Consider the following 26,902-nt stretch of genomic DNA (forward strand, 5'->3'; position numbering starts at 1 on the left):
AATATTCATTACCTGTTTCAGACACTTAAGGCTGTCCTTGGAACTTGTCTTGCATTATCTATGATAATCTCTGATAATGCAGGTGAGGAAGTGCTTAAGAATACATTTCTGGTGTTAAACAACCTATAAATGACAACAGGAATACAATGGGAAAAACTTAATTGGTAAACATTTTGGTAACTCTTTACCATCCTGGCAGAAAATCATGAACAACTTCAACATTTTAATGCTGCTTTTTTAAAGTTCCTACTGAGGAATCAGTATTTAAGACTTAATTAAGAAGCCAATAGGCACTGTGGTGGTGTATTTTACTGAATAAGCTATTCTGTGAGGAATTGAATTTAATTCATTGTTTGCTCCTCTCTGTAGCTGCTTTGGTGTTCTGCATTTATTTTTTTCCTAGAATTTGCTACTAGAAATTTAAACTAGAATCTAGATGAGTATACCATCTGCATGCAGATGGTATACGTACTATATATACATGCTGTACATACTATATATACACATGCATACTTCCTATAATGTCTGCTCTCCTTTAAGCAGCTTTCCTTTCACAGGAATTGCTTTTAATTTATGCTGGATGCTGGTGTCTTTAGGGTGAGGTGGTCTTTAACCCTGTCTGTATTGTTTTGGAAGGAATAGTTAACTTTTGCAGTACAAAGCCATGCATAGCCATAGTGTGAATACAAGGACTTTGCATTTATCATGCTTTCACAAAGCGTGGATGGGTTATGATCCTTTCATATGGGGCTTCCCTTCCTCTCATTAGAGTGGAAGGCCTACACACACACCCCCACATCACCCCCATACCTCCCCTTCCTCACACCACCCCCCCACCTGTAGAAGAGCTCCCCTATCCATGGAGGAGTGAGCATTCGGAAAGGAGCAATGGGAAGGCATAGAAGAAATAATGCTGCAGCTGCCACCTTTTGATTGATGTGTGCTACGGAAGGGACTGAGGAAGGGAAGGGTGAAGCACAACGAATGGCTTTGAGCACCTATGTTGTGAGAGGCTTGTTGAGTGTAACTTACTGGTTCTTTGCTCTGCTGCCTTATGGTGCTTCTAGTCCAGGTGGGGAATAGGTGCTGGGCTATATTTTATGTACTGATATAGGCAGACTGATGCTGGAAATGCAGATTTCCTAGCCAGTGTTTTGTGGGAGAGAACTTGGAGGGAAAGGAACTTGTGTTTTCATTTTTTCCTCAAGAACTGAGCACCGCTGCAGATCTCAACCACTCCTTTAATGGGCAAGGTGACATTTTCTTGTTTGTTACACTTCCTCTGATGAAGCACTAAGAAACCCAAAATCCTAAAGCATAACCTATTTCCCTCTTCCACACAAAAGCCCCCCCAGAAATCTACCAGGAAAGAGACCAAGACTCCCTAGCAAAGTAAGGCACTGAATTGCACAAATTTTTCTCCCGGAGGACATAACAAATGATGATTGTTGTTTGTGTTGCTTTAGGCACTACTGGGAAGTTTTTGGACACTACAGAAATGAGCCTGTTAACAAACTAAAGCATGTTATTTCACCTCCCTGATTCTTTACAGGGACAGGTCTGGAGTTAGGTGCAGCACTGGGTGACAAAAAATAAGACTGACTTGAATTTTCCAGCTAATGTCAATTTGTTCTAACCAATGCTGATGCAAACAGCATAGTCATTGTATTAGTATTACATTAATCAGTACAAATATATGGCTAGGCAAGAAGGAATACCTCCTGATCAGCAAGGTGTTAGTGATAAGAAGATGAAGACTGGAGAGGTTGTTGTGTTGTGCCATTGATGGACAGATGGAGATGTGTACAATTTCTTGACTGTAAGTGCTTCCTGAATATTCCCATCATTTCACTAAAATGAGCGTTAAAATGCTTTAATTCATAATTTGTCTTTTCACACAACATTTTGACATTACAGTTATACCATTTATCCAGAAATCAATCTTCCTTTTTGTTGACCTGCATTTCTGACAATAATTAAGGAAATGTATGTCTTAAAAATCCCTTGAGCAAGTAATTGATTTTATTCAACTGCTTGTTCAGCAATATGGTTGAGAATAACATGCTGTCTTCTAAGGTTAGTTAGGTGAGTTTTAGTGCTGGTGAAAGTTGATAAGCAAATAGCATAGTCTTATGCAAAATAACCTTGAAGTTTTTCTGCTGTACTGGCTCTTCAGCTTCCATGGCCCACTTTATGTGGAAATGTGTCAGGGCTGACTGGATTGCAGTGTGACACCTGATTCTGATGTCAGTCTTCTAGCTGTCCTACATAAACTGTGTCTCTCAGAAGGGTTTTTTTTCCTCCTTTTTTTTTTTTTTTTTTTTTTTTTTTTTGGTAGGCTATTTGTTTTACATTCTAGGGCCTTAGACTTCAGGTATAAAATTTGTCCTCTTCAGAGCCTCCAACATGCAAACCAGAAGGATGGATTTGGGACAGTCACTAGCTGGTCATTTGACTCATCACCTGAACACCTTAGGGAAAGAAAAACAACATGGTAGTGGGGAAGTAAAGAACAGCATAAATGGTATATTACTCCATTACCCAGTGAAACCGGGAATTCTGTGCACATCCTCAGTCTTACAACACTTTCATCTTTGGGGATTACAGCAGGATTTGGCTATGTGGCGAAACTGGTTCTATAGGCAGTACAGCAGGGCTTTGGATGCGGTGGGGTGATGTATGATACTCCATGCCCTGAACATTTTGCGGTGCTCTGAGTGCATAGCAGATGGCATAACCCATAAAGGAACCTGCGACGTAAGGTATTTTTCAGTGACACTTATCACAAGTAAGTGAAGAGGGATTTCTTCTTTTAGAAACCATAGCAATGGGCACTCTGTGGTAATTGGGGAGCTGCTGTTACATTCAACTAGAAATATCTGTAAGTGGTGTTATTTTGCCATTGCAAACTGGGGGCAGTTGTCTCTGACCTGGAACTGACATAATTGACAGGATGAAGGAACAATTGCTTTGCTAGTACTGTATGTGCCCCCTAGTGGTATTTTTTCTCCTCTTCCTCTTGTGACATTGTGAGATTTACTTTGTTTACTGATGATGGCCAGTGTATCACAGAGTCACAATGAGTTTAAATAGAAATTACAACTCAGAAATGGAAGTGAGGGAAGAAGTAAAAAAAAATTAAGCCCAGACCATTCAAATTCTCATATTTTTTCCATATCTACAAATATCTATACATATTCTTACTTGTAACAATCTTCTCTTTAGAAAATCAAAGGTCAGCTTTCTCAGCTCACGGTGGAGTCTCCCAGATGATGCAGAATTAGCTGATTGTTAGTAATACTGTCTCTGGAAAGCCTTCTGGTAGCACAGAGGGTGCCAGGGCGCAAGGAAGGGTGTGAAGAGATATATCTGAAACTATCGCCATCCTGTTGCTAACCCAGCCAACCATGCCTTGTGCATTCTGGGTCAGCTTGTAGTCTGCTCACACTCAGTGAGGTCCAGAAGACTAAGGAGGAAACACAGAAGAAACCATCTTTAACAGAGCCCTCTTCCTGCAGGAGCCTGGCTCTGCTGAAGGATCCTGGAGTGTAACTGTAGGTAGACTATTGTATATTGAGTACTGCTTAGTAAAAAAAGGGCTAGTGGTGTATTGCTAAGTACCACTTTAGACCTCAAATTTAGGGTTAAAAAAGTGTGAGGAGGTTCCTGGTAGGTCTTTCATGCTTTACTAAACTTTGTCTGGTCTGTAGCTCTGAACAACATATGCTGGATATCAGATTTCCAATGGTTCAGAAAAGCTTTTATACACAGTTGTTAGTTCCAATTACTCAAAATTCTAGCATCTTATCTCAGACTTCACTTGTGTGGTGGGCTTGGGGTTGTTCTTTTTGTTGTTGTTGTTTTATTTGCTTCTTGCCCTTTTGTGGATTTTTGACCAAATAATACAAAATTTATTAGCTGTATTAGACAGCTCAGGATACAATTTGATACTAAAACCTATAAAGCTTGGAATGTTTCTCTCCCCCTTTGTAAAAGGTAACCTTATTCCTGCCTTCCCCCCCTACGTAAGAGAAGACTATAGCTGTCTGCTATATGAATGCATATTTGTAAAATAGCCTGTCATGCTGACTGGTGTTGTGATACATTTATATAATGAGCGGTTCCGTATCAAAGCAGAAATGTAAGGAGGTTGAAGTGGTGTTGCCTTGGCAACCTCTGAATCTTGTGGTCTTTGTGGTATAAATCAAACACTAATCAGGGACCCGATTCAGCATTCTTTATGTATTCAAAATACATATTGACTATGGTACAAGGTTTGAATAGGAAGGGAAAACAAGACCTCCAATTGGTTATGTTAATAATGTTTGCCCTCTATATTTTGGAACAAGAGAAAAATGACATGGATTATAACAACAGGTTTATGCACAGGAAAGGTCCCCAACATCTCACTGCAAGTGTATTTCCGCTTGGGATTCGTGTGCAAAATCTTGTTATTTGAATGCCCGGCATCCTTGTATACTATAGTTTGATTTTTTCTTACACTTGAATAAGGAAACAATTAAACAATATTGTAATGTGTGTGATTGAAGAGTAATGGTAGAGACTCACTTCTGTGAACTTTGCTTACATGAGTAATTTTTATAGTCACAAGTAGCCTACTGACTCTAGCATCTAGCCCTGACACGAGTTTCTGTGGAGGGCCACATCAAACAACTGGAAAATCGATGGTAAGATTTACACAGAAGTATATGGGAGTTAGATTGGCTAAATCATTGTGACTGACAGATCTAGAGCTATTCATCAGTCATTTGTGAGTACTGTATGTTAATCTAATTGTTTCTGATCCCATGTGCTCTCTTGTTGCATTGAAATAATGTAATCATGTAGAAATGCTTTGGGAAAGAACAGAAAGAAAAAGAGTGGGTCAAGTTCTGGGTTTTTTTTGCCAATGTGAGGATTGTTGAGAGATGGTACCATCCCTTAACCTTTTTGATTTCTCTCAAAGCAACCTACAAATCTGTTGTGGACTTCAAGAAACAAAAATCTGCAAGTAGAAGAGATTGTTTTGGCAAGTCTAAAAAAAAAAAGACTTTCCAGGGGCATGGATTTTCATTTCAGGGAATCACATGGGGACCTCCAAAGGAGTTGTCTGAAGAAATTTTGTTTGTCAGGGAAATCCTCAGGATCAACAAACGCTTCAGATTCATCCTGTATAACTTGAGGCACTTGTCCAGGGAAGCTACTTGAGGAATTGGCACAGTTCCCCTCCATCTTTAAAAGGGAGAAGGAGAAGGGAAACTCTCAGATCATGACTCAGGCAACCTAAAGGCAGAACCACCCTTGGGAAAGACTTGTCTGGCTTCATTATTCAGGAAGAGAACCTTAGGGATGCCAGGATTCTACCTCGGCCGTCTTAGTTCATAAACGCAAAGAGCCCAACATGGTATCCCGAGTGTGCTGTGTTCTGATTTAGACCTCTATTTTTATGGGCTTCTGGAGGGAAGAGCTGCAAAATTGCCTCCGAATTCAATGGGCCCAGCTGAATTCTCAGTATTGTGTTCAAGGGGGGCAGAAATGCAGCATTCTTGGAGAGTTGAGAGCAGGAGGCCAGGTGGAGGCAGGGCTGCAGGCAAGGACCTTAGGGGAGAGAGGCACAATAAGCCCTGAAACCACAGAATGAGTAATACAATCATAACCAGGACTTACTTTGTAATGTGACCATTTCTCAGCAGAGGATGGTGCTCAGAAATTTAATAATACAATAAGCAATCACTTGTTAAAGTAACAACATCTCTTATTTTGTAACTAATAGTACATAATATACAGCAGCAGATGAATAAAATCTTTGTAGTCTAGCTGCATATAAATGACTGTTATTGTTAAGCAGTGATCTGAACTCTGATAAATGAGAAGGAACAGTACAGTGGAATATAATAGTAGAGGAAAATTATAGCAGTGTTTCAGTACCTTGTTAATGAGGGATTTGCACACTTTCCCTTTTAATGTATTTTCTTCAGCAGTTTTATATAACTCATCAGTACAAAAGAGTCTGTAGCTGTTAATTAAAAAAGATATTTAGCATGACTTTGTTTTAAATGTCTCCTCCATAGATCTGAGTTGTAAGAACACAAAAATAACATGCCTTTTTAAAAAATTTCTGCACATTTAAAAATATCTGCACATAACTGGATTTTATGTCTTTGTTCTCTGTTATAATTATTCTTGCATGAGTACTGAAACAGTAGTGCTAGGCTAAGGGGCCAAATTCACTGTTAAAGTCTCCATCAGGAGAAGTAAAGATCAGTCCATTTTACATTGATGATGTCCATCTCACCTTAGCATTACCCCCAGGTACTAGCAACACTTCAGTATATATTCTACATTATTGAGGTTGTACACCTGCTTAACTTTCAGCCACATCTAATGGTTTGTGAGGCTGACCTGATCTTGTGCTTACTCTTTCATGGGATGACTGGCATATCAGGTGTGTGTGTGGGAATAGAAAAGAGGTATAGTTGTATGACTGTATTGTAACCTACAGTAGATGTAAGAAGACAAGGCAAAGATGTGAGCTGCTTCCAGCCCATGCTTTCTGTAATAGTCCTAAGTGATATTTAGTGATATTTTAGCAGTTCAGGATATGTTAATTGTAGAGATTTCTGTTCTAGCTCTGCTTCGCCCCTCTTCCAGACTGGCTTTTCAGAATTGGGTAGTACCAGTTTGGCTCCAGTTAAAAGCAGCTCTATTAATGCAGAAATCTTTACTTATTTTAGGTCAGTGGTACTGTTTCAATTGAGGCAAATAGGGAAGAATCAACATCACCAAATTACCTTCTACTTCCTTTTAACCATCTAAGTTCTGTCTAGACTATTTCTATTCTATCCCTCAGTCCCTTCCCAGGTTTATAATACCAAGTGATATCTTGAACTGTTGATATTTACATCCCATCTAATAATAATAACACATCTGGCATCAAAACATCTCTATTGTAAGAGCAGCGTTACACAGCTGCTAAAACTACCCCTTCCTTCTCAGAACAAAGAGAAGAAGCCCAAATGGCTTTGCTGCTGTATGGTTTGCTAGATGAGAGTGCAGGGCAACTTTTGTCAGGAACTTAACATTGAGCTGTGCGTGTTCAGGGCCCACTGGGGATTGAGGTCTATCGATCCCTAGTGCTTGGCCTATGGAATCGATCGAAGCTGTTGGGAGGGAGTCTGCTGCAGCTTCATATGTTACATTTGGGCTGAACAAGGATTTCATCTTCCCTGAGCCACCTGCAGAGCAAGATTGCTCAGATCTCCAGAGGTGAAGTAGGTTTCACACTAGTTGTTTCTTGCTTGAAATCCTTTTAAGGATAATGGAGGGTCCAATAATTTCTCCGTGTGGTAATACATATAATGGCATGAAATGAAACTGGGGGAATAGACAAAGTGGAGAAAAATATTGTGAGGAAATAAAATCATGGGAGACTGACAGATTTAAAGTAAAGGACCCAAATCTTCCAGGGAGATCAATGCAAGATGTATTTTCATCAGAGTACATAATGCTCTTTGAAGGTACCTTAGCTAGCTCAGGATACTGGGAGTGGTATGGCCACACGTAAGTATGGTACTTAATTCAGGTTAAAAACTATCTCACTAGGACTAGTTAGTTAACATGAGTGTTCTTTCAGGACACAAGCAAATCACCTATAACTGAGGGGTGTGTTTTGCGTGGATATACTCCCTTCTTACAGGGGACGTGTAAGTTCCACTTGTCCAATGTATTAAAAATTTTGCGTACTGCCTCACTAAAACCTGAGGGTCTTTCTAGCTTTCAGTTCAGATATAGAAAATAAACAAGCAGATTTCAAACCTTTGCACTGTTAAAAGCTTCATGCATAACAAATCTTTCTGTTTACATATAGGAAACATCTAAAAAACCTTATTTTCTAACTGAAAGATCACAGAAACAGAGGCCATGGGAATTCAGTGGGACTGTGTTCTCCACTTTATTGCCACAGATTCAATTGACTAAAGGGTGCTTAGGCCCTGCATAAGCACTTCTCGCTATTTCTGTATGAACAAAGGCAGTGCTATTTAATTTGTATGCCTTTCAAATAGATACAGCATGTCACCCAGAGCAGTAGACATTTTGCATCATTGTTACAAGTCTCACAGATTGTAGAAGGACCAAAAGGGTAAAACTAAACCCCTTTTCTTTTCTGGAAAAGTGAATTTTTGGGAGGCATTAAGTGGAAGTTGGCACAGTTCATGTAAATTAAGCAGGCAGTTGGTGACATACCTCAGAAAATCATTCCCTGTGTTTCTGAAGACTTAAAAAGGTAAGATGCCTAAGTGCTCCTAATTTGGAGATAATGGTCATCTTGATTAAAGTGTTATACTAGGGTAAAATTGAAGCATTGGAATGGTGTATCCTACTATGAATGACTGAGGTAGAAAAGAAAAATAATGATCATTGCTGTGAACACAGGAACAATGAATAATTTAACATTTTCTGTTGTTATTATCCTGTCCTTATGCTAATAGGCAAAACCAGATAATCTGAAAACTAAGTCAACTCTGTGACATTTATTAAGAGCAAGCATTAAACTATTTTCAGAGTATAGGAAGCCACGGGGAATTTACATTGAATCTGCCCTACCAGTTAACCCTTGTTACCTATTTGAAAGGCAGGTAAATTAATGATGAATTACCAATATTTGACAGATAAAGAAAATAAGGAAAAAAGGCATGGATGTTAGTTTCTATTGCCTGGGTTTTTTTGCATTAGGAGTATGTAAACATGTCATCCTTATTTGTACCTCTTGTCATTTCCAAATAGCATAATAAAATTAAGCACTTTTTATTTGGAGTCGTGAGGTCACACAGAACAGTATTGCATTTTTGTTCATTACTGCTGTAGAAATTAAAAATTATGTACTGTGCAATGCTATACTGTGACACTTTTCAGAATTGTTCATAGGCACTTTTTGAATATAAAATTGTGTGAGTGTTCATGCATACACATGTATATCATTTTGTATTGTGTAAAAGAATTATTCTTGAAAAGGGAGAGGATGGAATAAGGCATAGTATTATTGAAGTATCTAGATTCTTAGAAAAACTTGTTAACAGAATCACAGAACAGTTGAGGCTGGGAGGGACCTCTGGAGATCATCTTGTCCAACCCCCCTGCTTAAGCAGGGACATCTAGATTTGGTTGCCCAGGACCGTGTCCAGATGGCTTTTGAATATCTCCAAGGATGGAGACTCCACAACCTCTCTGGGCAGCCTGTTCCAGTGCTCAATCACCCTCACCATGAAAAAGTGGTTCCTGATGTTTAGAGGGAACCTCCTGTTGTGTTTCAGTTGGTGCCTATTGCCTCTGGTCCTGTCACTGGGCACCACTGGAAAGACCCTGGGTCTGTCTTCTTTACATCCTCCCTTCAGGTATTTGTATACATCGATAAGATCCCTCTATCAGTCTTTTCTAGGCTGAACAGTCCCGGCTCTCTCAGTATTTCCTCACAGGAGAGATGCTCCGGTCCCTTAATAGTTTTCATGGCCTTTCATTGGACTCTCTCCAGTATGTCCATGTCTCTTGTACTGGGGAGCCCAGGACTGGACACAGTACTCCAGATGTGGCCTCACCAGTGCTGAGTGGAGGGGAAGAATCATCTCTCTTAGCCTGCTGGCAGTGCTTTGCCTGATGCAGCCCAGGCTACACTAGCCTTCTTTAAAGCAAGGACACACTGCTGGCTCATGTTCAATTTTGTATCCACCATGCCCTCTACGTCCTTTTCTGCCTAGCTGCTTTCTAACTGGGTGTGCTCCCAGAATTTATTGGTGCAGGGTGTTGTTTCTCCCCAGGTGCAGGATTTGGCATTTCCCTTTGAACTTCTTCAGCCTCTATTGCCTGCATATTCCAGTTTCTCTTAAACATGGCCAACGTTTTTGCTATCTTAATAGTCTTTGGCTATTTCTAGGAAAAAACAAACAAAACCTACAAAAGTAAACACAACCTTATCCCTCGTAAATACACACTTTCCAAAAAATGGTGACGTCTAAATCTATGGTTTATTCTTTGGCAAAAATACAGGTTGCATTCTTACCCTATTTACAGTCAAATATTTTCCATTCTAAGCTATGGCAAATTGCTGTAGTCCTGATGTATTTTGTTGGTTTCAGCTAGTGCATCCAGATTCCTGACTACATCATATTTGTTTGCCCAAACAGCATGTATTTTCCTTTGCTTAAATAGGACTAATTATTCTTCCTTTCCTTTTCTTCATTTTGGAGTTAGAACATATTGACTAATATTTTAAATGCCTGTGCCTGCCTGTGAAGAGAACTGCTTTTAATAGGAAAGCAGAGTTTGAAGACACTCAACACAGTTAATTTAGCTCTGGTTGACCCTATTGACTGTGTTCTCATAAAGCAGCGCTGTGCTCCTGCATATCTGTGCACCTCGTCATTATGCTCTCTCAGTGCCATATACACATTAATAACCAATGATGGAAGAAAAAAAAAGTTTGAGTTACAGGCTGAACAGTTACAGGCTGAACTCCAAAACTCCAAACTACAGCTTTTCTGAAAGTGTCATAGATCATGTTTAATAGCCTGTGGATCAAAATGAAACCCAATATACATCACAGGGGAACTCAATAATTGAAGCATCCCAGGAATGTCTAAGTATTGGAGTCTTGAGGTCACTAGAAGCTTCGTTCTGTGCTCAGTTTTTACCTGAATAAAAGCTGTCTCCTCCCCCCGTCATCTTGTCTTTTTGTAACAAATGGTAATCATATTTTAATGCACTGACTTAAATTATTTTATCTGGCGTTTGGGGGAAACAATGCACTCCCTTTTCTTCCCCTTCCACCACCTAATTTTCTGTGAAATGAGAAAAACAGTCATTTAGAGGATTAACATTTCAAAGTGTCTCCAGTATGCTGGACTCACGGCTATCTCCTCCCTGTGCTAGCTGTCTGCAGAATGGTCCCACAGGGGCACTGAACATCTTCTCTGGGTCTGTGAAGCTGGTCTGCACGCCAGCTCTGAATTTACTCCTTTCATGTGAGAAGCCCAGAGGGCTCTCTGAGGGATCCTAACCGGTCCCTCGGTGATGAGAATGCAATAATTTGCAACCCTGGGGCTGCACAGGTGGATTGTGTGGGTATGCGGACTATATCTGTATAGTCTTGTCTCAGGAAAACAGCAGTTACAGTAGGATTTTGTGGGCTTGGTGCTCTGTGGTTTGCAGAGGGGATAAATTCTATTCCTTTGTGAAGGAGATGTAAGGAAGGTTGACTTTTGTAGCATCCTACTGACAGAAAAAGAAAACTTGCAATGAAACTGTAGAAAGCCTGGCCAGATTTGAGGCCCTTGGGCCTTTCTTGAGGTGTGATCATGGGGCTCCTGTACCAGAGCTGCATCACATGATTGTAGCAGAAATGGGCTTGTGTGGGATGTGCTGGATGATACGGAGCCCTCAGGGTTAGAGGCAGCAAGGCAGCTGTGCGGCCCAGATAAGTCCCATCCCATGATGGTGCACCTTCAAGACCATCATTGTTTCACCACATTGTTTCACATTGTGCCTGTAAGCTGCTTCTAGAGCTGCCCTTCCTGCAGCTGTGTGAGCTGTGTCTCCCCATCCCTGTGTGGATTTTGGTATGCAGTTCAGAGGATCAGGAGTTTTGTCTTTTCTGATATACAGCAGGAGTTTGAACTGAAGGGGCTTGATGACTGAGGAATGCAAATGAGGGAATAACATGATTTTTAGGTGAACTCTGGCAGTGAACATTTTAGGGTGCACTAGGGATTGATGAGGTGATTGCCCAGCAGAGCCTCTGGCTTGATAGGTATATGGTTATATATGTTCCTCAACCTTGCTAATACTTGATATTTTAGTGCTGAAGGATATATGTAGGATGAAAGGAATGTCTTCCCCTCCCATTGGTCCTTTGCATAGAATGAATGTCATTGAGAGTGAAAGCAAAGAATGTGACCAAACAAAAATTATTTTCAGCAGTTGTTTAATTGTTAGTGCATGATTTTTCTTGCTTTTGTGTACAGCAAAACTGCAATGTGGAATGGAAGCCACCACTTCTTGGTTGGCACCTTTTTAATTGCAGCTTCTCCCTCTGCAAGGATGTGGTAACAGGAGTGTCTCTGAATGCTTTAAATATTGTAGGAAGGTACTTGAGTATCAGAAATTACAGGTGGGCTAAATGACAATCTCATGAATGAAAATGAGTGCTAGTGTGGTCTGTTGGTGGTGGCCTTTTAAAGGAACCCTTTCTGTGCTACAAAATAAAGTTTCCTTCTAGTTGCAAATCTTTCTGGTGGCATCATGACAATTCTGCCCTGCCAGCTGATACCTACTGTGGTTTCCGAATGAACCAAGTGTTTTCTAGCATAGTGTTGGTTTTGGCATGTTTAATAAATAACAGCAATGAATTAGCTGTAGTGCAATAATAGTGATTACAAAATAAATAGCTCAGTGATAATTTTTGTCATTTTATAGGGAATTGGACAGAAGGAAAATAAAATCTTTGAGTTTCACCCTTAATTAATGGACCCCTACAGCATGAGTTACTATGTATTGATGAAAAACAAGATAAGATATCTTTCTGCCTTATCAGCCAGAAAATAAAAGCTGCTTAACAGTATAAGCCTTTATGTTACCTCAGGGAAAAGGTAAACTTCCACTATACTCTGAAACATGGGTGACAATTTCAACACTGCTTTAGCCTATCTGGGGAAATGTTTTATGGTATTTGTTATATCAGGTATAAGTGGGGAGCTCCCGTGTCATGTGAAGTTGTGAAGGATATAGGCATTAGGACATATGCAATGTTTCTAGAAAAGAAGGACAAACATACCTGAGTTACAAATATTTGATTAAAGAATTGTTTAGTGTCTGTTTTAGGGTATGAATGAAATGTTTATGGCTTTACACTTCTGTTTATGTTGGGCAGCTTATATAGATTTCGTGGAAGAGTGGTAGTGCATGGCATTGTGATGATGAATGCTGCAATGAAAACTTCTCTTGTGTGCATAAGCGACTATTTCAAGAACAAAAGAAATTGTCGAGACATCTTGGTGTGTTTTGTTGTTTGTTTCTTTGTTTACTGGGTTTTTTTCCATTGTCCTTACTTTGTTCCTGGTAGTCCAAAAGAGGCATTTTTTTGGGGGCACCAGAGTAGGACTGGAAGTACCATAGAGGAAAGCACGCTCTCTGCCGCAGAAGAGTGGTGAAGCTGTTGCACTTTCCCTGCCATTTACCTCTTTCTCTGCCTTTCCCCTCTGCTTTCTGCAGCAGCAGCTCTTTACCAGTACAGCTTACTCTCTAAACAGACCATGTGTGCTGGGAGAGATGCGTCTGGACAGGGGATGCAATTTCTTTCCCCTTTCCCTCTTTTGGGCAGACCAGATGAGGCAGCTGCAGTTAGTCCAGAGATCTGTGGGAAGGCATCAGCTGGCTTTACCTTTTTCCCTTGAAAGTACACTTGAACTGAATTGTGCCTGCCGAGCAGGAATGTATTAGCCATTGTTTAACATGCTTTAGGTTGCTGCATGTGACTTATAAAAAAACTAATTTACATGTTGGTAGCTGATTTGCATCTAGCCATAAAACTGAAGTTTATGATCAAAAAGAACTTAAGGACGGAAGGAATTACCTGGCCACCTCTGTATCTTGGGGATTTTTCTCTGGGTAGTGGTAACTTCTGTATAAGTACATCTTCTAGAAAGGCTTCTATTCTTGACTGTAAAATATTAAAGAATGGTAAAGCTACTGTTTTCCTTGGCATCTTCTTTCAATGGCTAATTAGCCTTCCTGCATGAAAGGAGATTGATTGAGAAGGGAGGAAAAAGGTGGAGAAAAAATACCTTTCCACACTAAAATAGCCTTCTCTACTGTGTTTCCCCCTTTTCACATGTTCATAAGCTATCAAGTCACCTCTCTTTCTTTTATTTGTAAACTAAATAGATTCACATCTTTAAGTCTTCATTAGCCATTGAATCATTTCTGTGGCTGTCATCAGCATTCTTCCAGTTTTTCATTACTGTTTTTAAAAAAAAAAACCCAAACCAAACATCTGAACTATGCATTGTTTCCAGCACCTGAGTTTCCCCTACTGCCTGTGGAGGTAAAATTGCCTCCTTGATGCCTGTGTGCTTATTTATAGTATTGTGGATCATGTTAACTTTTTTCTTCTACTGTATTTCTTTGGGAGCTCAACCTAATGAGACTTTGTGAAGTATATGAATTGTGATGATGAATGCTGCAATGAAAACTTCTCTTGTGTGCATAAGCGACTATTTCAAGAACAAAAGAAATTGTCGAGACATCTTGGGGTGTTTTGTTGTTTGTTTCTTTGTTTGTTGGGTTTTTTTCCATTGGCCAATGGAAAACAGACTAATGTTCCAGATCAACCAGTGGTCCTAGGATCTGGGGATCTGTGTCTAAGAGCAGCCCTGACTGTTTTAAAGCATCCACGTAAATGATCCACATAAATTACAAAACTTTGTAGTCTGTCTCTTGACAGAACTTTTTAAAGCTGATTTTGGCTCTGATGTAGGGTGAAAAGAATTGCAGAGAACTCAGTTTCTTGCCAGGAAGGATTCTTGGTTTCTGTTGTGTGACCTGGAAGCTCATATGAATTTGAGTTTGTTGTTGACTGCTAAAGTCTTTTCAAAGTCACTGTTTTTAGGATAGTCATCCATTCTCCGCTGTGTTTTGTTGGTTTTTTTTTTTTTTCCCTCCTTGCACAACTTACCTTTCAGCTGTATTAAAAAGCGATTGCTGGAGTAGGTTTGAGCACTCCAGGTCTGTCTTCCTCTGTTTTCTTCCTTTGTGAGCCTCTGACTTGCAAATGGTATCAGCTGCCATTTATTGACTTCCAGAAAACCAACAATGGGGATTAACATCAAGGCTAATCCTGATCTCTGTGGAGCCTCACGAGCAGCAGCATTTGATTGATGCTCTATTTACTACATGTGGAGATATGCTAGTTATTCAAATCTTGCTTAGTTTTGCTTTATTGCTATTGTGTGGTCCTAATTTTTTTGTGCTGTTGCTGTGTGAATTGTTCCTGCTATTTTTCATCTAAATGGCTTGTGTTAGGCTTTCTTATTAATGCTCTAAGTGCAAGTAAATCATCAAGAAAACTTGTAATATCAGCAAAATAATGAAGGCAAGCTGACCCAAAAAGATGGTATTTGGCAAATATATAAATGTAACTGAATGCAGATGACTCAATTTTAAATCAGTTTCTATCAGTTTTAAAATGGCTATATATTCTCTCCTTTTCATTCATTATAAATTAAATCCAGTACAAGTGTTTCTTTTTTTTTTAACTTTATGTTCATATTGGCTTAAGCATCCTTATTTCACTAGGTCCATCTCCTTACCACTTCTAATACTGGTGCTTGTTTTCTGAAATGTCCATGATATCCCCAAAATTATCCAAAGATTCAGTGAGCCTTTTTTAATGTTGGGTACAAGCCATCCAAGCCTGTAGATCTAAAAATTTGCCTTAAGTAGATCTTTAACATCCCAATAAATGCTGATGGCTCAGAAAGTTCATCAAGTTTGTAGTAGGAATCCCTCCATGCAGAAATTGAAAGCTCATTGAACACTTCTGCCTTGCCTGCATTTTTAATGATTGACCATAGCTAGGGCTTCACTCATCACTAATGTACATACCAAAGTGTTTCTTCTGTCCTTAGTCCTGTCACTCAAGGTTTTCTTTTCCTTCTGATAAATTTTCTCCATGTCACATTTGTATTGATTGCTATCTGAACCATTTCCCCCTTTCAACTTGTTAAATATTGCTTTACTATCTTCACTTTGCCAATAAACCAGGATGGGCTTTTAGATAAAGCTATCTTCTTTCTTGATTGAAGGATTGCAGCTTTTGGCTATCTAATGTCTTCTTAAAGAGCTTCAAGATTTCATCTGTATTTTCCACCTGAAGTTTTTTGGAAATTAAGTCTTTTGAAGCACCCTTTGTGATTGGAATAATCCTTTTCTTTGGCTGCAGTGAGTATAGTCAGGTTGTGATCAGTTCACAGAGGGAAGTGCTGATTTATAGGCCAGTGATTAATTTCTCTTTGCCACGATATGGTTGGAAATGAAGATGTATCATACTGGGTGCATGCCACCCCTGCTGGTGAGCTGGGACAGGATGCATCGCTGTGCCAAATGGATTGTTATACAAGATGGAGACTGTCTGGATGTGCTCGGTCAGTGTGCGTGATAATGGGATGCAGAGACTGGGGAAAGGAGGGCAGTCACAGCCAGTGCTGGGTATCCGTGTGTAGCTTGAATAGCTGCTTGAATGATGCTTCACTTCAGTTAATGCCATGCAATTTTCTGCAGAGACCCTGGAAGTAGCATCTGTGCTTGTGAATCAGGTTCGTTTTTGCAAAGGTAGCTATGAGGTAGTTGTGTTGACCTGGAGGGCTCATGGCTCAAGCTGCCAAAGCACTCTGCTGGAATTGGCTGGGGATGGTGGTTAATACCTGGCTGTAGGACCTGCTCTGTGTGCCTACCTCTGGGAACCATGGATGGGAAATCTGCAGTGCCAGTACCTATGTCAGGGCTCAGAGCTGGGGTCCAGCCGAATGAAAAGCAGCACGTACCTTTGGGGATTACACCTGCAACATTTTCCAACTGAGGTTTTTAAGCCGTAGCTAGTAGTAAAGGCAGGTGACCATTGGGGGGCACCAGAACAACAGTAATGTGTTGGAGCTGCTAATTAGTGCACACACTGTTAATGTCTATTTGCTGCAGTCAGGAAAAAAACCCTATGTTTGAGGAGGGGAGGAAATTTCTTCCAGTTCTTAAATCAACATATTTTCCTCAGTAATACTGCCAGCTCTGTTTTGAAGGCATGAGCTGTTAAAGAGTAAACTATAGCAAGCACGAATTATCTCCTACTTTTCAGGCAGCAGTATCTTTTCCTTGATTTTTTTTTTTTTTTTTAATCCTTTGTATAAAACGATGTATTGCTTACAAGACTTAGACTATAAAGTTATTTTGAATAAGATATTTTGAATAATCATTACTGAGAGGTCAGTGTCTAATAAAATACGAAACGGTGCTTGTAAAGATTTTGCAGTTCTCTCTCTACTAGACATTTGAGTGTCCTATATGGTGTCTGAATCCAGTAATGCTTGAGGATTTAGTATACAGTTTTAACAGCAGTTGAGTGTTGGGGTTTGTTTTGTGGTTGTGTTTTTTTTTTTTTTCCCCCTGAGTGGCAATTCAGCTGATGATTTGAACTTCAGGCATAAAGACATCCCTTCTGGCTAGTCCCTCTGTGAGGAATTGAGCTTGGGTAGATATTGTGTAACAGTGACTATAGGCTACTGGTAAATCATGGTGCTAAAGTATCTTTGCTTGCTCCTTGACTTGGCCTCACAAGGATTAGCAGGAGCATGCCTGCCTTTATTGTGGGGAAAAGTAGTATTTTTCCATTTAAGAAGGCTCTTCTGCTGTCTACAGGCAAAGGCTTCTTCCGCATGTGTCTTCTGTAACTTCCTGAAATTCCTCCTGCTGATCTTTGATGAAAATTTACACTATTGTTAGTTAATATTGAAGGTATGACCCTGTTTCAGTGAAGATGTGTTTTCTGTTTTGTTTCAGCCTTTTTGAGTTCCTCAGTGTGAACACGCTGAGTTCCTGTGTGTTGAGTCACAGCATGCTTTCTGAAAGGCAGGGCTACTTGCTTGGGCAGTGCTATTGGAAAGCATTGTACAATTTATCTGGAGTCACCCAAAAAGATCATACCCTAAAGGCAAAGATTATAACGCAGAGCTGTCAAGAACTTTCATCCCCAATGGTATTAGTTGTCTTCCTTTGTCCAGTTGTCTTAGTGATTTACCGGTCTTGAAGTTCCTGTCGCGTGGGTCAATGTTCAGCCACAATCAGGGTGTGAGTTTTTGTTATAACAAAACCCACAATCCATTTTTGTAAGTGAAAAATTTTCCGCATAGTATTTCTGACAATCTTGACAAAAAGTCAGACAACAATGAAATGAATGCAGCATTTCAACATCTGGAAATGACACAGAGACTTGATAAAAGGAGTCCCTGCCTGAAACCATGTTGCTTTTTCTCACTGTGTAATTTGGCCTGAGAAAGATACTAGTTCACTATGCAGGTCTTGCTTTCTTTATATCCCTAAACCATCAGACTCACAGCACTAGTAGAAAATGGTGTCATTATGAAACATCTGATTTCGTCAGGTAGCTGGGGACATCTGGAAACTCCCACTTTTTCAAGTTCACTAAGCTTATCTGAGGTCTTCTAAAACTGATGAAAAGAACTGTTAATCCTACTGCTGCTTAACTTCAAATCGGGAAGCCTCTCCTTAAATTTGTGCAGTACCTTAATTCATACACTAGATGGTGATCAAAAGCAGCCCAAGTTGTGTGCTTTCTTTTGCTTCCCAAAGTCACAGTTGACCGTGGAAAATGAAAGCACATGAGATTGACCATTTTTCCTGCCAAGTTTTTAAACTTTTTTCTCTGTCCCTGAATCATTAATCTTTTTAGCAGAATCCTCTTAAAGATTAAGGTAGAACCAAAAGTCTTTAGTGGTGCTGCTAAATTCATATATCCTGTTGGAACTGATTTTTAAATCAGTTGTTTGATAAACGTAGGAAGTACTTCTGTCTCTGTGATCATGAAATATTCATAAAATATCCCATAACTTCAAGCTGGGGTTAGTGTTGTTGCCCCAATATAGGAATTCAAATATACCAGTTCTTAAAATAGTTGCTGCAGACTGAAACCCAGTCTTTGAATGTAGAAATTGCTTATTGGTGGTTAATACAGGGTAGTAATAGAGAAGGGGGAGCACTACTCTGAAAATATGATTATGGATTTTTATAAGATTAAAAACAAACCAAGGAGAAACCATTTCTGTACTGCCCACCCCAAAATTATAAAAGCTGCTCTAATCCTGTACCTTGGGAAATCTATTGGCTTCGGAGGGAAAGATTGCAAGATGTATTTTGAATTCTGTAACTGGAAAAAATGAATTCCACTGAAGAGAATCAGTTAAAAATATTCCTTTTCCTAAAAAATCAAAGTATAATTTTCAGGAATCGGGGCTGATAGATGGACATGGGGAAAGCTAATACAATAATGTGTAGAGCCAATGATAGGCAGAAAATATCAAAGGTGCAGTGTTTAGATCGTAGAAGGGGAATTTACAGCACACTGGACTTCTCTATAGCCATTATGGGCTAATAGCGTAATTCAAATAAAAAGTTGAAAGGAGGAGGGTGTCACGTAGATAGTCTTAATAGCATATCTGTAAGAAAGGCAGCAGAAGCCTATCTCAGGACTAGTGCTCTGAGCCACTGTTGTGCATACATCCTTCTTCTGGCGTGGTTAAAAGCTGGTGGAACCAGCCCTCTTGTGAGAAGTAGTCCCACAATGGATGATAAAAGATACAGTGCTGTGGAGCCACCTTCACTTGTGGAGAGATGGAGGAGATCTGATGGTGCATGGAGCAATGGCATGCCTTAAATTAGGCTTAAATTGAGAGTCCTCTTTTTCTCTTCCTGAGCAGAACATAGGCACTCAATGCTGCAGCCTTATCCCAGAAGCTGGATAGAGAGATTCCCCTGGGCAATAACCTCAAATTAAATATTTGTAACTTATTGCGACTTCTGCGAGGCAGGCAGCGAAGGCACAGATTGTCACTGTTTAGGAAGCTGGGTAACAATAAGTATCCACTCACAGGCAATTATAGGGTTAAAAACAGCAAAAGGAAATTTGATGCAGCTACAACATGTTTTACACTGGTGATCCGTGTAGCAATGAGGAAATGCATGGAAAAGCAAGATTCCAGACAACTGAGTTGATGATATGATTCATACACTTACTTTTTAACTCAGCACTCAGCCTGGTTATAATGAGAATCATCTGAAGGAAGTAAAATGACAACAGTTTGAAGCTTGGCGGAGGGCAGTAGCCCGTAGCCATGCTAGATGTAGAGATGTGGAGAGTCAATTGCTCTGTGGCATGTTGGAGAGATGGACGTCATGTACTCAGTGGAGTTTTTTCTTTGACTTGTTTTTTTGTGTTTTTTGGAGAAGTCCACTGCAAGTCTGGCTTTTGTTCTAAATTGGTCCTACACAGCTACATGTATACACTTGCTCACATGTAACATATGCATGCGAATAATCTATGTGTACATGAAAAATGGATCTTTGCATACATATATAGCCAGCTTGGCAGCAGTGCACCAAAGGGATTTGTGTGCACTAAATTCTTAAAAACTGGCTCTGAAGGGAAATAGCATCAAGACAGCTGAGTCACACCCTTAGTATGGTGTTAGCACGTATTCTCACAACTGTTCTTGGTTAAAGATGGCTCTTCCTCAAACAGAATCAGAACTGCAAATCTCACATTGTCTCATTCTGTGCATTTTAAGGTTTTGAACTCAGAGAACTTAACATATGATAGGATAATGAGGTAAAAGCATATGTATATTTAATCCTAGTCTAAAGTTCCATTTCAAATTCATGCCAGATGAAGCCAGAGGAACCTCCACTCTGAAGGTAGAGTTTTCTAATGATCAGTATGCATGTGCAGGACCAATGGGATGCTCCTGGTATCAAATGCAAATGAGTTCTTATATATAGAAAACGATTCAAAGCACATGTCCCCACAGTTTCAGTGAAAATTGTCAACCACAGAAAAGACTTCAAAGCAGTGGCAATTCAGAACAACGTCAGAAGGTGGCTGAAGTAGAGTACTTGGAGTACTGCATCTAGCTCTGGGGCCCCCAAAATAAGAAGGACATGGACCTGTTGGAGCGAGTCCAGAGGAGGGCCACAAAAATGATCAGGAAGAAAGTCTTTGCTGTGAGGGTGGTGAGACACTGGAACAGGTTGCCCAGGGAAATTGTGGATGCCCCATCTCTGGAAGTGTTCAATGCCAGGCTGGATGGGGCTTTGAGCAACCTGGTCTAGTGGAAGGTGTCCCTGTTTTAAATGTCTTTGGTTTGAGATAAACTGCCTGTGTAGACTTCATCTTACCTTGCTTTAGCCATGTAAAACTTAGGCAGAGGTCTTCCACTAGAAGCCCATGGAGACAGAGAGAAGATTTTCCAAATTGAGCCCATCTGTCTTAGATGCCTACTCTAGGATGAGGTGAATTACTCTCTGGAGGTGCTTCATTTTCTCTGTTAATTAAAGGCAAAGCCTAAATGACTAGCTTAGGCTAAATGTCCAACTTTTAGACTACCAAAATGATGGCAATCATTTTGCAACCCCCCTCCTGCTCACTGGATCGCTAACGTACCTGAGCGATGTCTAGTTTTGGCTAGAGTTGTGGGTAAGAGCTTGGTTGTTATTTCCTTTCTGCATGCCTCAGTTCCTTCCAGAGATTAAGACGGAGTTGATAATATTTTCTCCTATCTATGAAGTACACTGAAATTTGGGGAATGGAAAGCACTGTAAAACTCCAAAATAGGAGAAATTCTGCACTTATACTTAGGAGTATGACCCTTTTCTCCTCTCCCTTTTCTCCTCTCCCTTTTCTCCTCTCCCTTTTCTCCTCTCCCTTTTCTCCTCTCCCTTTTCTCCTCTCCCTTTTCTCCTCTCCCTTTTCTCCTCTCCCTTTTCTCCTCTCCCTTTTCTCCTCTCCCTTTTCTCCTCTCCCTTTTCTCCTCTCCCTTTTCTCCTCTCCCTTTTCTCCTCTCCCTTTTCTCCTCTCCCTTTTCTCCTCTCCCTTTTCTCCTCTCCCTTTTCTTTTCCCTGACAGCAGCTACTTACTGATTTGTGTCCTGACTCCTTACCTGCCTAGTGCATGAATGGATGGATGTGGCTTTAGGAGTATAAAGTTTTTAAGACAAATGAGAAAGTTTAAAAAATGGTGTAGCTCAAACATAGCTTTTGATTCCCTAGCTATGCTGGTTCTAGCAGGAGAATGGAAGGAAGGTCTACAGCAACATGAAGGAAGAACCCAATGAAATGTACAATAATATAGTCATGGTAGAGAAAAATAAGTATTTCCACCCCCAGATATTTAATTTTATTGGAAAGTATATGATTTAATTATCAAAGTACAGTAATTATGACCCATGCAATACTAATGACTATTGGCAACAAGGCTCATGAGGACACACAATCTAATTAGCTTTAATGGGATGGATTTAATAATACATTGGATTAACATCTGTTAGAACCAAGTATCAAGATTTATTGTTCTCTGAATAAATATTGACCTCTTGCTCTCAGGTCAATGAATCTCAAGCTTGCCTTTGTTTAAATGAGTATCCACTTATTAGGTTAGGACTCTTCTGTTTCCTATCACCAACTTCAATAGGAGAAGGGAGCTGCACTTCCCTCCTGCTGCATCAAACACTTCTTCAAGAAATAGCAAGAAAAAAATATGGTGCCTAAATTCTTTGTCCTTTCTTCACATAATACTACTCTTCCTTATTGTTGCTTGATATGTAGAAATTTCAGGTATGTTCAGAAAAAATCAATTACTAGTAATGCCAGAGAAAAAGTGTAGCTTGCATCATCTGCTCAATTAAGCAGTCTTTATATTTTGTGTAATGTTGTGAATGGTGTCAGAAATATTTGTGGGACTGAGTGGGGGGAAGTCTTGCTCCTTCATGTATACTGAGATACAAAGTTTTCTCTAGGACTTCAGATTTCATTTAGTGCCTCAGATATTTAAGCACAGATTCCTTTCTAACTGTAGGCGTCTCGAGAGGATCAAGACGGAATATGTTTCTTTTTCTTGCCTACAAGGGAGGAATTTCTTGTTACCCTCCAAAGGGGTCAGTATGGTCGGAAATATCTACAAGTCTTACAAAATTTCTTATAACCAAGAAAAGTTCCTCTAAAAGCAATAGAAGATACTTGAGACTGATATCTATTCAGCAGATATTTAGACCTGTCTTTCAAATTTAATAGAGTTATAAGAAAAAATGTGTTAGTCTACTGCAGGTGAATTCAGCTATAAAACTCCCAGTGACTTCAATGGCAGACTTCTGTAGGTGAATGTTGATTAATGTAGAGAATCTTTTCTGGAGCCCCTGATCAATCGGAGACTTTATAAATTTTGTAGTAAGATTATTTGTATTTATTGAATTCTGTTCAACCTTTTCAATAAAGTGAAATCTAGCAGGCTTCAATGGACGAGTTTCATATAGGAGATCATAACTGCTTTCAGAGATCAAAAAGATTGTTCTTGTGCATGCACCCTCTCTCTCTTTCACTGGTGTGAAAGCCTGACAAAAATGTGCAAGTTTTCACCTTTTTTCACCCTGCTGTTCTTTTGCTTCTAATTGTACAATTTTTACCTTTTTGGTGTGATTTATAGGTAGCTAAAGGAAATTGTGGCATTTGGCATGGTCCACAGTGAATACCTGGTCAGACTGGCAAAAGAATAAGGTTCTCAAATCAATTTGGTGTACAGGATTAGAGGATTTAATCTGTGCCTCTGAATACTAAGCCGTATCAGTAGGGGTGTAGGCTAGGCCCAAGGTTAGCAAATTTTTAATTCCATGTAGTTCTTTTGAGATAAGTATATTGTTACTACAAGAGGGATGCCAAATTTTGAACCCAGTGTGGCTTTCCCCCTCCAACTGCTCTTAAATTATCTAGGGATTGACTGCAGTCTACTTCCATTTAGCTAAGACTTTTATTAATCATAATTACCTGTATTTTGGTTCTTTAGTTTGCAAATACTTGTAGGTGCAGATCATTATTTTCTCTTCACTTTCCACCTTTGCAGATTGCAAGAAAATTTTGGAAATTTTGAAACCCTAGGGATCCTGGTTGGTTCTTTCAGTTTCCTGCTTGCCTGTGTGTTTAAGCACAGAGGTTTGTAACATATCTTGCATTTAAGTTGTGGGTTAAAAAAAAAAAAGAAAAAAAACAACAAAGGAAAACATGCTCACTGGGGATGAGGAGAGGAGGAAAGCTGAGCTGAAACGACCATTGTCCTGGGACAAGATGTACATGAGGAAAGTGGTGTTGACTTTGATTGGGCTCCATGTGGAACGGTTTGTTAGCCTTTATTTCATGTCCAGATCGGGCTTTAAATAAATGAGTCTCAGGCAAAACAATTGTAATAATTGACAGTTATTGGTCCTATAATTCACTGGGTGGAGGGGGAAAAGGAGTAATTTTCTTTGTAAAATTGGGTGATCAGGTCAGACAGCAACCTTGCTTTTCTAGTAGCAGTCTGGGTCCTGGTGGACACCATCATTTCATCTCCCCCAAGAGATTGTAAGCAGCCTCTGAGAAGGTCATTATGATATTTTTAAAGAAGAAAAAAAAAAGACAAAAAAGATGTCTTGTTTTGTTTTAATACTCATTTTTTCTTTAGATCTGGTTAAAAAATATGAACAAAGACATATTAGTGTTCTTTAATCCTTACTGTAATGCAAATACAGAAGGTGCTGTTACCTTATGCCAGAAGCTTGACTTGTGCAAGTAGTAAATAAGATCCTAACAGCTGGGAATCGTTCCAAGTTTCTGAAGTGACATTGTGTTTTCTACACCAGAAGTGTGTCGAGTTTTTGAATTTGTGTCACCGTATAATGTAATCTTCCTATTGTAAAGTGCTCCTCCCAGCCCCAGACATTCACATTGTGCTGTGATTTCTCTTTTCCCCCAGTGGAGTAGAACAGAAGCTCATCCCTATGCATACAAACTAAAAAGGATATTTTTTTTTTAGTTACTCTTACTTTCAAGATGGCAAGCTACCCTTTCATCCTGGATGGAGAAGGGGAGCTTGTCTTTGGCAGGGTTGAAAGACTGGAAAACCTAGTCTCTCAAATGGGAACTTAACAAAATGTTGCACAGAAGAACCTTGTGTATGCTGTGAAGGCTCTGAAAATAATTGTTTTTATAAAACCAATAGCACTCAACTCTTGTTTAAACAGATCAGAATGCTGGATTCATAGCATTTTGTGCTAGCCTTTGGAGTTTTCTTAATGCCTACACTTTCCACATGGCTTGTTAATAAGACCTCGGTAAAGCAACACAGAAATGACAGAAAAAAAAAATAATAAGAAATCCAAGTGAATTGTCTTGAAAAGCTGCGCGTGCTCAGACAGAAGACAACATGGGACTGTGCACCTGGAAAACTGTGTTGTTCACTAATGTATGTTTTGCATGTAAGTGAAAACATACACAAACTTCCTTAAGAGCTGATTCTGTTCTGGCTCCTCCTTTTCAGAGGCAAATACCATTAGTGTAAAAGCCTTTGTCTGAAGGCTATTTTTTATTGCGTAAAGAAGTCATTTAAGGCAATCAAAATGTGAAGCCCGCCCGCCATCTCCTATTGGTCAGGTCAGTGATTTGTGGGGTTCATTAATGTGTCTTCTGGCAAAAAGCAACAGGTGAGAAAATGATGTGCAAGATATGGTAGCGTAGATGTACTGCACAGCCCTGAGCTGAAGGTGCACGGAGAGTGTCAGTACCAGGACAGAAATACAGCAGCATCTCTTCTCCTTTGATATGTTAGTTGCTCCAAAGAATGTGGAAGTGGTTACTGCTATTTTGACAAATGTGCTTATTTCTCCTTTTGTTGCCTGGTGTGGCACAAGGGGAACACTGGCGCAATAGTGTACGGCAATAATTTATTAGTGGTTTAGGGATGTGGGCCCAGAACAAATTCTAGACAAAAGAAAAACATGTTTGGGTTTTACAGAGTGCCTTGGCTACAAGAACAAAGCTGTGATTGGGTGTGCAAATATTTGGTATTTCGATTGTCCCGGTTGGGGTGACAGCTGATAAATGGTCTGAGTTTGTTTTTAATTATCACCAAAAGGGAAAAAGCCTGTTGTTTTAAAGCCAGCAACTGATGTTGCAGCAAAAGGCAAGAAAAGATGTTTAACAGTGAAGGGGATACTTTCTCAGTGTTATAATATGTTGAAAGCACTATTACTTCCAAATATTTGTAGTATTTAGCTAGTTTTATGAATACAACCAACCAAAGAAAGTGTTTTGTTCACTTGTATTGCATCCAGTGGTCAACACGAAAATGCCAGCTACTGTTCTTACTTATTGGTATCATTGATGTCAAAGTTATCTTCTGCAGCCACTCTGTGAAATGCAGCAGATATGTTGCAACAGATGTCTGTGAGACCTATTTGGCACAGAAATTATTTCATATATATCATACTAGCATACAGAGCACCCTCGAGATATCTGGGCTGATTACAATAGATGTATGAACACATAGAGACTTCACTGCCCTGAAGAGTTATATGCCTTCTCTGAAGGGAAAAAGAAACATGTTACCCAAAAGAGATGGAGTGATTTGTCCAAACAGCCTCTGGCGGGGTTATGGACCAGTCCTATTTGTTGAGTCTGTATCCAGTACTTCAACCACTGTGCTATCATTTAAACAAGGTAAGAAACAATACTGTGAAGACCCACTGAAATTAATAGTCCATATGTAAAAGTTTAAATTTGTGTCCAAATACTTCACTGAATTGTTTACTTTTTTGGTGGCAATTGCTGTACTATAGTTGTTTTCTTATGAATATACATGAATCCGAACTGGTAATTTCTAGCAGGAACCGTAACTTGTCAGACTTTGAATAGCCAATAAATTGCCTTTTAAATCACAATCACGAAATTCCAAATGAAAATTTCCCCCTTCTGGGAGAGCCAAAACAGATATTTGTGGTCAGATGAGAGAGACTGTTCTGTATAAACTTGTATTCCATTGCAAGGAATAATTGAGGCAAGAACACAAAATGTGTTTTCCATTTTTGTGAAATCATGAGAATGTGATCTTTCCATTTTGTCAAAAGGGCAACTTTTTTTGTCTTCCAGCTACAAATCTTCAGCCAATTTCTAGTGCAGTATTCAGTACCTCGGAAAATTTCATCAAGGCTGTATTTGAAGACGAGAAATAGTTTGAGCTGTTAATACGCTCCCGTCCTTCCGACACTGTCTAGCC

The 26,902-nt window shown here is 39.6% G+C and overlaps 1 protein-coding gene across 1 annotated transcript in view; it reads left to right on the top strand.

Moving 5' to 3' along the window:
• Window positions 1-26,902, top strand: part of GADL1 (glutamate decarboxylase like 1) — an 84,668-nt gene that overhangs the window by 47,600 nt on the left and 10,166 nt on the right. The gene's annotated exons all lie outside the window — the stretch shown is intronic.

Source organism: Numenius arquata, chromosome 7 (assembly GCF_964106895.1).
Source record: "Numenius arquata chromosome 7, bNumArq3.hap1.1, whole genome shotgun sequence".
NCBI classification, from domain to species: Eukaryota; Metazoa; Chordata; class Aves; order Charadriiformes; family Scolopacidae; genus Numenius; species Numenius arquata.